The 13,121-nt window shown below is 56.4% G+C and overlaps 1 protein-coding gene across 2 annotated transcripts in view; it reads right to left on the bottom strand.

The window, feature by feature from the left end:
- Nucleotides 1-11,616, bottom strand: part of PSD2 (pleckstrin and Sec7 domain containing 2) — a 51,271-nt gene extending 39,655 nt beyond the window's left edge. Inside the window, exon 1 of one of the 2 annotated variants that reach the window (XM_072348227.1) lies at nucleotides 11,500-11,616. The gene's annotated coding sequence lies outside the window, so the exon portion shown is untranslated. Of the gene's footprint in view, nucleotides 1-1,088; nucleotides 1,396-11,499 lie in introns of those variants that run through there. The other variant, XM_072348228.1, reaches the window with a different exon arrangement.
- Nucleotides 11,617-13,121: the final 1,505 nt, after the last annotated feature.

Here is a 13,121-nt window from a genome sequence, read left to right as displayed (position 1 = left end):
TGGATTTTCTTTCCCGACTGCCAACACATCCACATTACCGGCTGCAAAGGAAACAAATATAATAACAAAAATCAAATGCCGTCCCCCCAATGTAGTGACAGGCGGACGAAGAGCTCGTCGTATGACAAAAGTTAAGGCAGGAAAATGGAAGAGAAGCGTGGCCAAAAGCAGAGAATCCCTTCCCTTTTGTCCCCTAGGAGGAAGGCAGCAGGGAGGTGTGGGCATGGCAGGTATCTCCCAGAAAGTGCTCCAGCCTGGCTGTGCTGGGGAAACCACCCAGCCTTCCCCTGCCATCCCCCTCCCAGCCTTGGAGAAAAAAAACCCAGGGAGACGCAGATGCTGATACAACCATTACGATGAGCTGGAGGGGCCAGCACACACAGCACACACAGCACACACAGCACACACAGCACACACAGCACACACAGCACACACAGCACACACCCCTCGCAGCAGCCTGACCTCTAAATCCTCTAATACAGTGTCGCCTCGTTCGCGATTAAAAGCAATTGTAACCCAGTGCAGACAAAAAGGCACGGGAGGCGAGGCAGGATCTGGCGCGGCCCCGCTCCATCCAGATGCAGTCATATCACTTCAGCTTCTCTGTACCATCTCCATGACAACCATGTAATTTGGATGCAATAACCGCTGCCGAATTGATCTTTAAATGTAGCTTTGTTATAAAATATAATGCCGAGCACGGCAGGCTGGGGAGAAAGCCGGGCAGCCCCCAGCGAGTGAGGGCTGTGATCAAACAGCCCCCCCTTAATCTCTAGCTGCCCAGCAGCCTCGCTGTTCCAATAAACGGGTGGATGAACCGATTTTAAAAGCAGGAGCGGTGCACACCGATCGTAGTGTAACATCCCCGAGGAGACACACACCGAGAGCTGCAAAAGGGTGTCCATCATGCACACACACACACACACACACACACACACCAGGACGAGTCGATCTCCAGCAACCAAAGCACCCAGCTGATGCACCAGATAATCCGAACAGGAGTCAAAACCGGTATAATTAAAGGAAACAGGAGGGGGATCGACGTGCTGCATGACAATGAGAGCAGGGGAGCTCGCATTCCTACTTACCCAAGCAACGAGCTGTTTATTTTTCGGTCCCTCCACAAATGTAGCTCCCTTTTCTCTTCAACAATCCATGCAAAATAATCTGCAGCCCCACAGACGGAGGAGTGGCCCCATCCCTCCCCCTCCGCCACCTTCCTAGACCTCCCTGTTATTGGCTTCCTTCTCCTTTCCCTCCCGCTCTCCTCTCTCCGGCAGTGGTTACACCTCCCAGCCTTCCCTCAAGGTGTCAAGAGACTGCTCGGGATTCAACGTGCGGGGTGGGAGGGACGGAGAGGGGGAGGAGGCAGGGAGCGATGGTGAACGGACCCAGGCGAAGGGTGGAAGAAAAGCCCCGCAGGAGCAGGGCAGGAGCAGGGCAGGAGCAGGGCTGCTGGGGGCTGGGAGGCTGCGCTCACCCCTCACAGATGCTGCCAGTGGCCGTGGGGTGTTGGGGTCATCCTCCCACAAGCACCCTGCAAAGCCTGGGGGGACCAGGTCTGCTCCCTGCCAGCAAATCACCAGCCATCAGGCTCGGACCGGCTTGAAGTTTTGGCTGGAAATGCTGCCAAATACACGCAGTGACTTTTACAACGGCACACTTCCATGCACAAACGTGCAGAGCTGGAAATGCCTGCAGGACCCACCCTGGTGCAGACCTCCATGCTGCAGGTCAGAGGGATCTCCACCCTGGTAATCACTGGGCTGCAGCCCCATCCCATCCCACTTTGTCCCATCCCACTGTCCCGTCCCATCCCACCTCATTATATCCCTTCCCCATCCCATCCCATTGTCCCATCCATCCCATACCCGCTGCCTTCAGTAGCAGGGCTGCTCGTGTGCCCACCAGCTGATCTCGATCCAGAGCTGCCTGCTCCCACACCACGGTGGGTCAGACCACGTGCCTGCTCACCATCACTGGGAATTTCTTTAGCCAGGTTGACACATCTCCCTTGTGACAGCCCTTGTGTGCAAAGGCTGGATGGGTTTATCTACATGCTAGCAGAGGCACCTGGCTCAGCAGGGCGGCTGGTGATGCAGGGTGGGTTGGCATGGGGACGCAGCACTTCCCCTGCTGTGTGCCCCTTTCCTGTCCCTGCAGACAGCTGGTGGCTGCAGTGACCCAGGTTTCTGTGGGCACTCAGGTCAGGGCTCCTGAGGTCTCGGCCAGTTCCTTCCCAGCTCGATGCAAGCACACTGCACCACAAGACCTCTTTACAGCCTCTTGCCATGCACAGCCCATAGCAGGCCACCACGGCTGCCCGCCCTCGGCTCTGTGCCCCACATGCCCATCCAACAGCTGAAAGCAGGCCGAGGGCTGTCACACTGCTGGCTGGACCTGTGAGCAGGGAGGGAGGGTTTGGGGTCAGTCCCAAAGAGGAGCTCCACGATGCCCTGGAGAAAACCACTCCCTGGACTCCAGAGAACACACGTTGCTGAATAAGCAGACAAATCCCCAACATCTTGGATTTAAAATATCATTACGATCTGTAGCAATGCATCCAAACACAGGATGAAGTCATGTCCTGGAGCAGCTCAGCACAACACGGCCAGCTACACTTCCAGCTGGGATACCCGCAGCACAGCGCTGGGCTTGTGTGCCAGGGATGGCCGCGGTAATGAACCATGTAATGAGCCACCCTGCAGCTATAGCCAGGAGTTGTCCAACAAACCCACGTGTGAACAAAGGGATCTGTGCAGGAGAGGCACATGGCGTGGGGCCGGCAGCAAGGACGGGTCCGGGTGTGGGGCTGACAGCCTCCCTTGGGCTCCTTCCCCTCACGCTGTCACAGATCTCTGCCCCGCTCCTCTCCCAGATCAATTCTAATGTATTTGTAATCTACCAATTATCAGGTTCGAGAGCTTTAACAGAGTGGGAGAAAAAAAAAGAAAGCGTGATCAATATTCATCAGCCTGTTGTACAGTTGGGTCTGAAGGCAAGCAGCAAAATCCAATTTCTGCGCAGCCGCTCCTAAGAAGCAACATCTGCAGCAGGAGAAATGAGGTTCTAGTTCCTAAGAATACAACGGGGCTGCAAATAACTGGGTGATCAATCACTGCTCCTGGCAGTGAGCGCCCCGACAGCTGGGCTCGGGGAGGAACCTTCCGCGTCCCATGGGGTGCTGGGCTCATCCTTCTCAGCTGTAGTGCACTGCAGGAAGACGGAACCGAGCTCTGCTGGACTGTCTGCTCATCTGTTACACACCTCGGCCACGTCATCACAGGTCTGAATTAAGAAGACTCCTAAACTGTAATGATGTTGGACTCGCTGTCCAGCTGCCCCACGTGTGAACAGTGCAGATGGGCTCTCTGGGGAAGGGAGCAGCCTCTGAGAGGGGCCACCTCCACACCTGGCCCACCCCCCAGGCTCCAAGCAATGGGAACACGTCTGGGAGCATTACAGGGGCTGCAGGCAGTGGAGCTGAACGCTGCAGACCACACAGCAGGCATGGAAGTTAACTGGCAGCACTCTGCACAGCATGGGACAGTCCGGCCAAGCTGATGGGAGCAAACATCGGGCGAACTATGGGAGACTGTGATCCTGACACTGCACCTCTATGGGATGCACTGATAAACTTGAGCTCTCTGCAAGGCTTCTCTGACCAGCGTGGAGAAGCCAGATCTACCCACCTGCTGCCTGCAGGTCCTGCCAACCCCCCTGGCAATTCAAGAACCACCTTAGCTGCAGCTCAGCACCTCAGCTTCCCTCCAACAGGCAGTTTTCCAGCTGTGCCCAGCTCACAGCACTCACAGCACACAAGGACACTTCTGGGGGCTGTGCAGCCTTCCCCTCAGTATTTTTTTCTATGAAAACACTGCAGATGTTTGCATCCTCCCACAGCAAATCCTTTGTAGTTCCAGCTGGGGCTCACCAGCTCTCAGTACCAGACACTGTGATGCAGCCAGATGGGAGGGGAGGCAGCTCCGGCCCCGCTGGGTGCTGCGGAGGGCTCTGATACCCACAACAACCTGCAGCATTTATTTTCTTCTGGACATACATGCATCCGAATGCACGTACATGCATGCTCACTTATAGTTCTTAACACCAGTAAACACAGTTTCCATCGACTGCTCTTTCCAGTTAGCCCTCCAGTTCTCTCCATTGCATAACAGCTAATTCATAGCTTTTGTTACCAATTCTCTGCTTTTCCTATATATTTTATTACTATTATTATTGCTGCTTTTGTCTTCCCTAACAATGACAGACTGTTAGCTCAGAATATCTCTGATAACTACAAAATCCTGTGCATGCTGGGGAGGAGACAGCTTCTATCAACGTTCTGCTAACAACCCTTCTTTATCACAAGGTGTTCTGTTCAAGTTCTTCTCCAACCATTTCTTGTTCTCAGCTTAGGAAAACTGACCACTCTTCAGTGCCTTTAGGCTCATAACTAATGCACTTAGGTCATTTGATCAATCATTAATTCTGAGTTCACCAATAGATTCACCTTTATCCGTCAGGCTGAGGTCTCATATAGAGTTATCCCCATTCACCGCAACACTTTTGATAACAGAAAATTATCACCCATCGCTTTGAGAAGCTCTGGAGCCACGCCATTGGCAGCAGCACAAGTGCTGCAGCTTTGGTCTCTGAGGCCAAAGAGCCCTTCTGCAAGCATGGATTCTCTTTCACTTTGGCCTGAAGCTGCTCTGGGGAGCTGTGAGTGCAGCCCTCTGGCAGGGGCTGGCAGGCCGTGACCCAAGCATGCAGCATCGATGCACACCATGGCAGCACCATCTCCTTTCAACCAGACTGAAACCATTTCTGATGAAGCAATTATCTGTAGCCTAACGCCTCATCTCTTTTGAGATGGGAGGCAGAAGAAGACAGCAATGTCCTGCAAGTAGAGACGAAGAGCAGTTAAACAACTTAAGAAGAAATCAGTCGCAGTGAACTATCAGCACAAGACCTTTTGCAATGAAGAACTACAGCTGTAACCTTCACGACTTCATTTTTCCTCTGTATAAAACTCCCACCGAAGTGTCAACTGCTTGAGCTGATAAAACGCATTTCATCAATGAAGAAACACTGCTACATTATATCCTTGCTCATTTCACTTCAAGATGTTCTGCTTACCTTGCAGTGCTGAATTTCGGTGAGGCACTGGGAAGGGTCAATTCACTGCATGGGCACTGGGGAGGAAGCTGAGATATGCCTGGAGAGGCGGCTGCTGCCCCTCATCACCAGCACAGCTGTTGCTCCCATCACGGACAGCAGCAAGACCACAGCCACCCTGCCTCCATCCTCACGTGGCCGCAGCCCTTCTCAGCGGGCACATCCACAGCCCAGAGGGTGGGAGCTGTTTTCAGCCACAGCTTATCAGCCCTCAGCCACAGGTCCATACGAAGCAGGGGAGCAGGTAAGTAGTTCCCAGCCTGCTCTACCTTTTAACTCAACTCCCATTTCCTAAACCACCACTGACGTCTATCTAAGTCATCATTATCTCCACAACCACCCCGAGTTTTAGCTTTTGCCGAGCATCACGCAGAAGATCAGGAGCTTTGGAAAGGATGCGAAGCTTAAGAAGCTGCCATTGCAGGCGGCTCTGGGTGCCTGTCACATCCCTCCTTTAATGCACACACACACTCTCTACGTGCATGCACTGTCAGCCGCCGAAGCGAATATTCGCCGTCAGATCTTCCGAGCCGCAGCACATTTTTAATCAGTCAGATAATTCAATCATCCCGTTCAGACCCGCTCTGCGCAGCTGCCACTTGCAAGCATCAAAGCCAACCCATCAAAAACCGTACGGGCTGGGGGCTGGGGCTGGGAGCTGGGGCTGGGAGCTGGGGCTGGCTCAGAGCACCAGCGGAAGGCAGAGGAAGGGCACTAACAGGGTGGGTTAAATGAACTGATAAGGAATATTTCTGAGGCGCCCAGCCAGCCATCCTGAGCAGAGAACAACGGCACGAGGGCAACGCGGGGTCTGCAGCATTTGTGATGGTTTGGCAAAGCCCGGCAGGTGGGGCAGCAGCTCCTGCTCGAGATGCTCAAGGCCAACGAATGGGATACGGACGTCTGGATCTCATTAACATTAATGGAAATTGGGTGTCCAGACCTACAGGCAGCTTTCAGAAGCTTCATGTCTATTTATAATTAATGTTCCCAACAGGGTGACTAAATATTTATACAACTGATTGCGTTATATGCAAAATGGAAAAGGTGCCCACTGGTAAACCAGGGCGCAAGTGAGCAGCTGTCTCATGGGATGTCAGGTTCAGTCCTTGCTATCTCCTGTTTGCAAACTGCCCAGCACCAGGCAGGTGCTCTCAGGGCACAACACGGCCCGTTTCAATGTGGCCTGATGGTGTTCCTGGGCTCCCCTCCTCTCCCTCCCCACAGCTCTGGCTTCCTCGAAGATCTGCACTAACTCCCTTCACCTCTGCTGATGTCAGTCTCCAGTGTGACAAATACACGATGCCCCTGCGTTCACCCAGTGCAGGAGTGTGGTGGAGCTTAATCCATGAATGCTCCTCTGCCTCGGTCAGAGATGCTATAGATGGCAGACGCCAAGCAAGAGATGGGCAGCAACCTGCCTCCATCTGCCTTCAACTTCTCTGCTACGCTGAAAATAACCATTAATGTGACCTTTCCACGTGACTTGGGATGCACCGTGTAGACCTTTCCCTGGTTCTCCTGCCCATAGGTCACAGCACAGTAAGAGCTGTGTGACTGCTGCAGCTGACTTAGCACAGGTACACAAAGCTCCAAAGATGAAGCTGAATATGAGCTGCATCACCTGAGCCTCACAGGCCACTGGTGGTGAAGGAGGAAAAGTTGCATCACTCCACTCTGACATCATGACCAGCCTGCCTGCAATGGGACATTCAGCGTTCCACGGCTTTGTTCTCAATTAACATGATGGGCTTTGCAAGACACACATTCAGATTCAGGGCTTAAAGCTGCTGTCCTCAGACAAGACGTCAGAAGGACATCAAGGACACATGAAGAATAAAACAGCTTTGTTTTCCTTGAGAACACCTTTCTGCTTATTCTTTAATTAAACAACAGCAGGCTGTAGACTTGTGAGAGCAGAAGGATCCCAAGGCAGAGGAGATTAGGAGATCTACATAATGCGAGGATGCAAACCTTTCCCACCACTGCCAGCGTGGCAGCTGATGCTGGCAGAATCCGCTCCATTACTGAGCTCACCACTACAAGCTTCTGCAGAGGGTCCTGCATGCATTCATCGTTTGATTTCCTAAGTAATAACACGCCTCAAATCACAGCAAACTTTCAGTACTGTGAAAGACATCGGGGTGATGGGCAGGGATTTCAGGAGCAGGTTGGAGAAGCCTCTGTGAGCAGTGACCTGTGTAAAAGCCAGTCTCTCACCACAGCACAGGCATTGGAACTAAGTGACCTTTGAGGTCCCTTCCAAACCAAGCCCTTCTGGGCTGCTGGGACTCTATGAGGTCAGGACTCCTCCCAGAGCCTATGCCAGCCCAGCAGGTCTATCCCTTGTAGACACACGCATAGGCAATAACTGAAGATCTCTGCTATTTTATCACATAAATCCACAGACAAGGTAAGCTCCTCCATCTAGAGAGCCTGTGCGGTACGAGGCTTGGCTATGGAGGCTGGGAAGCAGAGGCAGATTTCAGACTCAGGATCATTGATGTAATTGCTCCCAAAGAGCCAGGTCGGAGCCCCTGGCCCAAGCTCATCCTAAGCCCTGATGTGACCTCGTTCCCTGTGAGCACGGCCATGTGGCACCATGCTGGGAATGCAATCGTGCTCCCAAAGAGAGCTGCATGGATTGCTGCACTGACAAACTGCCCTAGATTGGAAAGAATAAGCTCCTTTCTGAAGGGAGATAATTACTCTATTTTAAAATTAAGTGGTTCAAGGAGAAAAATACAGGCAAGAAGGCCTGATGCCTCTGAGCTTGGGATGGGAAACAGGTTGGCAGAGAAAAGCAACCGCAGAGCTGTTGTGCTGCATGCTGAAGGTCCTGGGCAGAACTCGTGTAGCAGAATGCAGCTGCATCCCTGTTTGTGATGATCGTGGTAGACCCAGAGCACCTGGGCCCAGCCCACGACACCAGCGCTGCTTTGAGGCCAGCACCAGAGTCCCCTCTAGGAGCTGTGGCCATGCAGTAAGTAAGGAACGGCCTGACCTGCCCACGGGAGCTGACAGGGAAGCTTCTGCAGGGAAAAGAGCTGTCGCTTTGACAAACCGTCTCCCACAGCGAAGACCAACAAACCAGAGCAGACAACAACAGAGTCATTAATAAGGCCAACTTCTGGCATCTTCCTGGATCCCCCACCACTGCGATCAGTGACTTCACCAGGCAGGCACAGAAGAGGCTTCTTCGGCAGTTTTGTCTCCACTGTTTAAAATTCAATAGCTCCACTTTTTAAGTGGGTGGAAAAGAAACAGTTTTTGTGCATTAAGAGCCCACCCTCCTCGTCCCCATTTGCATGAAGGAAGCTCTGGGCTCTGAACTTGGCACACACACCTCTGGCCCACGGCGGAAGGACACCAAGAGAGCTGCAGGATGTGTCAGCTGCTTCCTAGCATTGCCATACAGGCACTTTCCTTGGCAGAGACAGGTCCTGTTTGCATGTCTCTTGGTTGGAAGTCAGGGGGAAGAATTACGCTCAGTCTTGGTGCTCCATCAGCACGGCCACCAGGGATGCATCCCCAGGTACCCTCCGGACCGTCCCCGTGTCCCCTTCTCCAGGGCACAGTGGAAGCAGAAGGCTCTGCCTGCAGGACTGCCTACACAAAGAGAAATCCTGCGTGTGGAAACTGCGAACAAGGGCATGCGGTGCCTCCGGGCAGCACTTCACGGCAGCACAACACCCGTTCTGTGGGACCCCGTGACCTGGAAAGAACGGCAGAAGCACTCGGCTGGCCCCTCACACAGGAGACAGATACTATTTGTGTAAATGCTCGCCTCAAAAGCTGCGCACCCTTCCATTTGAAGGCACGCCTGCCTTGAGCAGTTCTGCTTACCGATCCCTTCTGCCAGCCATCCCCTCCCTCCTTGTGCCACAGCCGCTCCGCTCAGCTCCCAGCACAGCCACCATCACATGGCTCTTATCTCAGCCACGCATAACCCCAGTCCTTTGTCAAGACGGGGCTTAGAGAGTTCCCTAAAGTCATCGAAGCAGGTCCATCCCCTCATTAACTCACGGGCCTGTCTCCTCTGATTAGGTTGTGCTGACTCTGCTCACACACCGCACTCACTGCTCTGTGCTCTAGATGTGGGGACACTGGGGCATTTCCAGCTGGGACACAGACAAAGGAAGGAGATAGCAGAGCCTTGGTTACCACCAGAGCAATTCGGGACAAATAATTAGAGGCTTTCATGCCTAATTGGATCTGTACTGTCAACCCAGGACAGGAGATGCCTTAACCCTCACTGTCTGCCTGAGATTGCTTGGCAGGCCATAAATAAACCACAGACATGGTCCAAAGCTCATCAGCCCTCAGCTTCCACCCTGGATGCTCACCCCTTCCAGTCTCGCTTGTGGCCCTACAAGTCCTTCCCTCCCCAGCTCTCATGGCTCTTCCAGACCCCAGGAGCACAGGCACTTGAAGACTAGGCATGCAAACAAGAAACACCAGTGCCACACGATGGCCAGAGGACACTCAGACCCTGAGAGCAAGTTGGAAGCATGATCCATCCCTCTGAAGTCCTCCAGCACTTAATGCAGAAGGCAGCACAGACACCCAGGGTACAAGGACCTCCCATGGCAGCCAGCAGGCTGACTGCTGTGCAAGGCCAGGTGTGATTGCCCTGGACACGGACCAAAGGAGAACCACACGTGCTGCTCAGGATCACGACCTGCAGATCTTCCACCAGGCGCAGGACACACAGAAAGGCAAAGTCACAGCAAAGGACGGTCCAACACTCCGGGCCAGGCAAAAATAGATCAACCTACTTGAAAATAGGACAACATTGCTAAAGAGTAGGACATCTGGTCACCACAGCAGGAGCTCACACAGAGGAGACAACTTGTCCACGCACACACCCAATGAGCAGCATGAAGCATCTTCAGGGCTGCAGCTGGGATGGGTGTTCCCCAAGAGCAGCTCTCCCTCTGCCTGCGACATCCCTCACACTGTGCCCACCCCCCCAACCTCTGCTCCCAGTGCTTTGCCCCAGCCACGTTCCCAGCCACCAGCAGGGCACTGTTCAGAGGACATGGCCAAGCAGGGCCGCCAGCACTGCACTTGTGTTAGCATCTTCAAAAGCTCTGCAACCCACCAGCAGCCAGCAGGCTGCGGCCGTGCCAGGCGTGATGGATTTCTATAGAAGAAACAAGAAGGAAAAGGCCGCAGATAGCAGGCACATCAAAGGGGCCTGGCTGCGTTTTGCAGAGGAGTTCATGCCACACTGCTGACCGGCCGCTCCAGGGCCGGGCTTTGTGTCGGCTTTGGCAGGACAGGCAGTTTTTTTGGCTTAAGATCTCACGCTGGAACGGAAACCCAGAGCACCAGGTCTCAGGACGGAGTTCAAAACCCTGTTCCCTGATTGTTGCTGCTCAAAGGAGGCGGCAGGAAACCATCCAGGCCTGCAGGGAACTTTCCTTTGCAGAAAGCTGTGAGCTTGTCAGAGCTGGGCTCTCTCTGCCAGGTGCGGCGCGTTCCTTTCAACTTAGGCCTAAAGCAGCCCGGGACCACCAGCCACGGGTGGGCTACAGCCAGCTGGGGGGACCACCACAGCCTCCCCCCGGTGCAGCCAGGGGTACGAGAGCTGCCGGGCCCCCACCTCCAGCACAGGGATGCCTGAGCCCACCACGCTGCCAACCACAGCTGCCCAGAGATGGTGCCTCATCCTTGGAGGTGCCCGAGGCCGTGCTTAGGATCCTGAACAACCAGAGCTGATGGGGGGCGACCTCACTTTATTTTAGCAAAAAATACATTAGGAAAAGCATCCAAGCTTATGGAATGTTCTGCTATCCCGGGACCTGCCTCCCACTGCCTGTCGGCAAAGAAGTGAAAGCAGACGAAGGGCTCCGACGAGGAGCGGTGCCCGGTCCTAAGCGAGCGCAGCGCCGCTCCCGCGAGCACCACCCGCAGGGGCGGCAGCACGGCGCAGGGAGCCGGGCGCGATTAGACAGCTCGGCACGGCGGCGGCATCCCGGCACCGACAGCGCCGCCAGCAGCCGGCAGCAGCCAGATGGAGCAGCTGGTGAGGCCCGAAAGCATCACGGGGGAACGGCGCCCCGGGACGGGAGCTCCGGGCTGCAGCTCTGCGGACAGCAGCGGCTCGCTGAAACCACGCCTGGCTCTCACCAACCCGGCCCGGCCGGCAGCCGGACGGAGCTACGAGGGGCGGTTCGGGGCATTTGGGGCATTTCGGGGCACGCTGCTCCCCGTCCCGGTGGGGAGTGAACTGGCGGGACCGCAGCCCGCTCCCCCCGCTCCGTCGGCTCCGCGCCGCCCGCCCCGAGCTCCGCTGTCCGGCGGCCGCGCACTCACCCCTTCGCCACGTCCTCGCCTCCCGCGGGGCGCCGGGCCCCTCCGCGCCATCGGGCGCCGCTCCGCCGGTCCCGGACCCGGCGCTGCCCGCTCGGAGCGCCCGCTGCCGGCTCGCCGCCGCCGCCGCGCTTTGGTGCCCCCTGGCGGCCGCGCTGCGTCCCGCTGCCCCGTGCGGGCAGAGCGGCGGGCACGGGCGGTGCGGAGCGGCGCGGAGGCGACCTCTCAGCTCCGGGACGCGGCGCTCCCCGGAGCCTCTATGACGGGCCTGCCGTGCAGCCTCAGAATGCACCGCACGTTCCCAGCTGGTTCTGGAGCGGTGCTGCTCGGTGACCCGCCGGCCCGGCTCGTGCCCTCGTGCCCAGTGCTCGCTGCGTGGCCGCACGCGGTGACGGGGTTGGCTCGATCCTGCGCTCATCCGCACAGCTCGCACGGGGCACGAGAGTGCAAGTGCTCCTCAGGGCCCTGCCGGCCATGGGACAGTGTTAGTGCAGCCCCGAGGTGCTGCTGCTTTCCAGAGGCAGCTCTGGAAGCTCTGCGAGCTGCCATCGGAGCACACTGCATGGATAGAGTCATAGAATCGTTAGGGTTGGAAAAGACCTGTGAGATCACCGAGGCCAACCCCATCCCACCCACCGCGCTCACTGACCACATCCCCTGTATGGCATCTCCCTGGCAGCCCACACCAATGCACTGTCACTCCTCCAGAAAACTGATGTTTCCGAATATCCAGCCTGACCCTCCCCTGGCACAACACGAGGCCGTCACCTCTCATCCTATCTCTGTTACCAGGGAGCAGAGGCGGGACCCCCCCTTGTCATTACCTCCTAGCAAGGAGTTGCAGAGAGCGATGAGGTTCCCCCTGTGCCTCCTCTGCTGCAGACTGAACAGCCCCCGTTCCCTCAGCTGCTCCCCATAGGAGTGGTGCTGCAGACCCCTCACAGCTCCCTGCCCTTCCCCTGGCACACTGCAGGGCCTCAAAACATGGGGCAGTGGCCACTGATTTGGCTCCGTGCATCCCTCCCGCTCTCCCCTCTGCACGCCTCCCATCCCAGGGCCGGGTAACAAAGAGGTGGGGGCACGCAGCCCCCTCCCTGCAGGCAGCAGCTGCCCTCTGCCCCGCGCACAGCCCCACGCATGCACGGAGCAGCCGCGTGCGCAGCATCTGCCTCCCGGGCAGCACGTTGCTAAGAGACGGGGTCCGCTGGGAGCCGAGAGCCCGCACGTCGCAGGAGTGATGGAGCTGCTGGGGAGCGAGGGACGGCGGGGGGGTCACACGCAGGGCTGCGGCGAGACACCCCCAGCCTTCATGTGGGCGGCTCTGAAGCGGGGAAAAAGGGGTCGAGAGCGGCAGCAAGAGTTCAGCATCAGCGAGATGAGTTTAATCTCCCGAGAAGTCTCGGGTGGGGGGAGCGGGTCAGAAGGATCGCGCTGACGCGAGGTGTTTCTGTTCCCGCTCCCCTCCCAAGGCACGGGGGGAGGCTGTGCTCAGCGGGGGCAGCCGGCGTGCGAGAGCGGTGGGGGGCAGGACGGGGGGAGCTGGGTGCTGCTGGGCTGTTTCCATTGGGGTGAGGAACAGCCCTGCTCTCTGCAGGGACCCGCCTTCCTCTTCAACCCCCCGCACG

This window comes from Excalfactoria chinensis, chromosome 13 (assembly GCF_039878825.1).
Source record: "Excalfactoria chinensis isolate bCotChi1 chromosome 13, bCotChi1.hap2, whole genome shotgun sequence".
NCBI lineage: Eukaryota > Metazoa > Chordata > Aves > Galliformes > Phasianidae > Excalfactoria > Excalfactoria chinensis.
Note: the sequence above shows the minus strand (reverse complement) of the source record. Positions and strands in the feature narration are given on the sequence as shown.